Genomic DNA, 4,714 nt, shown 5'->3' on the forward strand with positions numbered 1-4,714 from the left:
GGACAAGGCCGGGGGAGCAGGGGGGTGTAACAATGCAAACCCTTTGTGGGCTGGCACAGAGAGGGACTACTCCCATGACACAGCAAGCGGCGGCCCATTCCAGTGCATCTCAGAGCCTGGGCTGATAGACTCAGGATTGTATCACAGCTCTAAAAACAGCTGGGTAGTCGTTCAGACTTGGGCTAGCTCTCTGGCTTGGAACTAGCTTAATGGTTACGCAGCTATTTTTAGCACAGTCCCGTGACCCTCGACACGGCTCACTGCCTTGACCCACCCTTACCCACGCAGCAGAGGGTTGCATGAAGAAATACCAGAGCCCTTGACTGGACTATTGGCATCTGCTTGCATTCGGGACTCGGTGGCTGTGAACATGGAAGGTAACTTGACAGTGAAGAAATGTGTCTGAAAATATTATTAACACTAGGTTCAGAGACGATACTGCTGCCGCACTGCTGACCTCCCACATTTTCTTTTGGCTAATTAAATGTAGTAGGACGATCGCACCAGGAGATAGATTTCATTCCTCTTAATATTACTGTGAGTGGAGAGGGCAGTGTGGCCACGGCGCTGCTGTCCTGCCCATGTGCCCTTTCCTATAGCTGACCTGAAGAGATAACCTCCAGGGATAGAAATAGCCTGCAGGATCCATCGCTCATCCAGTTCTATGGCCAATTAGCACTAGAGGCAAGGCTGAGCGATGTGAGCTAGGAGCTCCGACCTCATTTCACATAAGCCACCAAACCACCTTTCAGTGAGGATGACTTTCAGCCGCTGCCAGTTCTGGCTGGGCTCAGATCAGCAGCTTTGGGCCTGAGCTAGTCCATGACTTGCTATTCATTCTCTAGTGTCCCCGCATTTTGCACCAGATCCTGACCTGGTGTCAACTGGAAGATGCCTAATGAAATCCTGGGCTCTGCCCTCATTTACACCAGCTGAAGATCTAAGCCTTTGTGATGGACAAGAGTCTCATTTACACCAAACAGGCTGAAGAAAGGAACCTTAAAGTGGTTGCAAATTAAACTCGGTCTAAGACCCCCTCTCCCCAGCCAGCCTCCGTGAACCTGCAGATGAAAGGTGTTCAGGCATCAGCAATAGTAACTTCCACTTCTACACCAGGTTCAGTAGAGATAGAAATGACCTGCTTAATCATCTTGGAGGAACTGGGTAAGTCAATGAGACAATTGTGGATACGCATCTGGAAACAATCCCAGGTTTGTTTTCCTCATAGTCACTTGCAGAGTCTTAGTAGGCATGTGAACAGGCCCCTCACTTTAATTCTTCTTTTCTTTGGCACCTCTGATCAGGTCAGCACAGACCTTCTCGAGCGACTTTACATTGTGACGTGTCAAGAACATAAGAACACAAGAATGGCCACACTGGGTCAGACCAAGGGTCCATCTAGCCTAGTATCCTGTCTTCTGACAATGACCAATGCCAGGTGCCCCAGAGGGAGTCAACAGAATAGGGAATCATCACATGTTCCCTCACCTGTCATCCATTTCCAGACAAACAGAGGCCAGGGACACCATTCCTACCCATCCTGGCTAATAGCCATTGATGGACCTAACCTCCATGAATTTGTAACCCTTCTGCCAAGTAGTGTTGGCAGCAGCCAGGGCCGGATTCAATATCTAGAGGTTCCTTTGATCCATCTCACACAGAACCAGCTCAAGCCCCCACCCAGTAGCCTGGGAAATTCACACACCCCTGGGTGCCTCTGGGAGGCAATGCTTCCCCACTTGCAAGCACAGAGTCTGAGCAGAGAAAAGAAATTTTAATGAAAGAGAGAGAGAAGTCACATGGCATTAAATTAGGAAAATACCACAACCAGAGTTCATAAACAACCCATGAGTAACTGTCTCAGCTCAAAAGGATTGAGCAATGTCCTTTGCCTCTCATGCTCACTAGTTCAACAATGTAAGGGTTCCATTCACTTACCCAAACTTTCTTCATACCCCACTTCAAATGCCCCACTTACAGCTCTGTCCAGTCAGTGTGGACCCTGACACATCACTCTGATGACTCCACTTATTGAGCCTGAGGCCATGCCACCTTTGTGCTGTTCTTGCGGTCTGCTTGCTCCTGCCAGCCACCCTGCTGGCCGCCCACCACTTCTTCTACTGGCCACCCGCCAGTCGCTCCTGCCAGCCGCCCTGCTGGCTGCCTGCTGCTGCTCCTACCAGCTGCCTTGCTGGTCACTCCCACCAGCTGGCCTGCTCAACCGCCCTGCTGGCCACCTGCCACTGCTCCTACCATCTGGCCACCGGTCGCAATGGGTCTGGTTCCAGGCCAAACCAGTTACTTCAGTTCTTAGTGATTTCAGCTCTTAGCCACCACATAGGCTGGCCAGAAGATTCCAGCTTCCACTGGAATAATAAAGAGACTCCTTATGGAGTCTGCTTTAGGTCTGTCCTTACAACAGGGGGGGAAAGGAGACAGGTTGAACCAGTCTTACAGCTCACACCTGGCAGGCATGAAGCTGGATGAATCAAGTCCCCCCACTTCCCGTCCACACACACACTCATCCCCTCAAATCTGGAAAGGGGATGTTTATTCATCTGAGACCCCGTACAATGATGGTGTCTCTCTGCAAGCACTGGTGTCATATTTTACAGGTCCTTCATTCAGCGGTAGCATGGTTTGTAACCCCACAGCAGCCAAATTAGTGACAATACACAACATTGCATTCCAACAATTCACCCTCCATCAGCCCTGGCTGAATTGGATTTACATAACCACACCCTGGATTCCTTCCCCATCGCAGCATGAGCTATATTTACATATCAACAGTTGATTATCATGCAGGGCTAAACAATTTGAGTGAGAATACCCATCCCCAGGGCTGCTCTCTCCTTCAGCTGGCTGCATTGCAAGCAGTCCTTCAGTCCCTGCTTACACATTTATCTAGTTCTGTCTTGAACCCTGGTAAAGTCCTGGTCTTCACAACATCCTCTGGAAGGTCATTCTAATTTGGTGAATTGCTACTTCCTGTTCCACAGGGGCTTTGCCATGATCTTTAAACGTCATAGCTGCACAGGTACCTCCTGACTGACTTATTCCCTGGGGCGGGTGGTGCCCAGTGAATAGCGGTGAGTCAGGAGTGGGGTGCAGGGCTCCTGTTCTCGTTTCTTTTCACTGACACTAGGCAGGGGAGTAATAGTAGAACCATAGAGCCACATGCTTGGAAGAGAACTGCAACAGTTGTTTAGTCTAAGCCAGGATGCTGGATTTGTTGTGTCTAAGCCACCCAAGATAGATGGCTAGCCGGTCTTCTTCTACAACTGCTCTCAACATCTATTCTGTTGCCCTGCTATTCTTACAGATAGGGGGGCTTTCCTTGAGATGTAATTTATATCTTCTGTACTGTAAGTTTGAACCCACTGCCTCTTGACCTCTCCTCTGGGGCAGGAGAGAGCAACTTTGCTTCCTTTTTTTATGGCAGTCTTTCAAGTATCTGAAAACTACTATCATGCCCAGAAGTGCTGATGCCAAACCAGTTGTTCTCTCCTTTGTATTTGCGCATTTGGTTTTTTATTCACTATGTGTAACACCCTTTGTGGACAGGGTGAAAACTCGATTTTAAATAAGTTGACTCCAGCTATGTAATTAACGTAGCTGGAGTTGTGTATCCTCAAGTTGTTGTGTATCTTCATCTTCTGGAGTTGCGTATCTGGAGTAAGCCGACCTTCCCCTTTAGTGTAGACTGGACCTTAGAGAAATTAATTCAAATTAACTAAAAGTATGAATTGAAAATGGATTGCCAAGGCTATAACAGGCTTTAAAAAGGGATAAATAAATTCCTGGAAGATAGGTCCATAGACGGCTATTAGCCAGGATGGGCAGGAATGGTGTCCCAGAAGCTGGAAATGGGCAACAGGGGAAGGATCACATGATGATTCTCTGTTCTGTTCATTCCCTCTGGGGGCAACAGGCATTGGCCACAGTTGGAAGACAGGACATTGGGCTAGACAGACCTTGGGTCTGACCCAGTATGGCCATTCTTATGGTCTTAAGTTCTTGTGTGTTTACTAGAGACTGAGCGTTTAACCATATTGTTAGGTTCTCAAGACTTACTTGGCCTCCAGGCTCACGAGTATTAGTTACCACGATATTATTTCCATAAATTCACTTAAGACATTGCGAAGATGATGATGACATGCCTGGGTGTTAGATCCTGCTTCATATTGACAGTATTCTCTGAAAAAGCATCCAAGGACAGTCTCTTACTATTCATGTGTAGAATGGCCACAATCTCTGTTACCTGTTAACTAATAGAGCTGAAGACCAGAAAGGATTCCTGAATTATCTAGTCTGATTCCCAGGTCACTAAACACCATCCAGCACCCATCCATTCAACCCAGCAAACAAAATCAGACCACAGTGTTACAGCCCACAGGCAACTAGACTAGCATGTGCCACAGGCACAGACTAGTGGAGGAGCACCAGTACCCAAGATTCATGCAATGGCAGGAAATAATTGGGTGGGGTATACCCGGATAATCCGGACGAATGACCCACACTCACATACAGCAGAGGAAGGTGAAAGACCTTCAGGATCACTGTCAATATGACCTGAAGGGAAATATTTCCCTAACCCTACATATCATAGAATCATAGAATCATAAAACTGGAAGAGACCTCAGAAGGTCATCAAGTCCAGCCCCCTGCTCTAGGCAGGACCAATTCCAACTAAATCAACCCGAGACTTAAACAC

At 47.9% G+C, this 4,714-nt stretch overlaps 1 pseudogene; it reads right to left on the reverse strand.

Moving 5' to 3' along the window:
• Window positions 1–1,078: 1,078 nt before the first annotated feature.
• LOC102445502 (small ribosomal subunit protein uS10-like) lies at window positions 1,079–3,027 on the reverse strand (annotated as a pseudogene).
• Between the last annotated feature and the right edge of the window lie 1,687 nt (window positions 3,028–4,714).

The sequence above is a fragment of the Pelodiscus sinensis genome, chromosome 2 (genome assembly GCF_052426305.1).
Source record: "Pelodiscus sinensis isolate ZL-2025 chromosome 2, ASM5242630v1, whole genome shotgun sequence".
Lineage (NCBI taxonomy): Eukaryota > Metazoa > Chordata > Testudines > Trionychidae > Pelodiscus > Pelodiscus sinensis.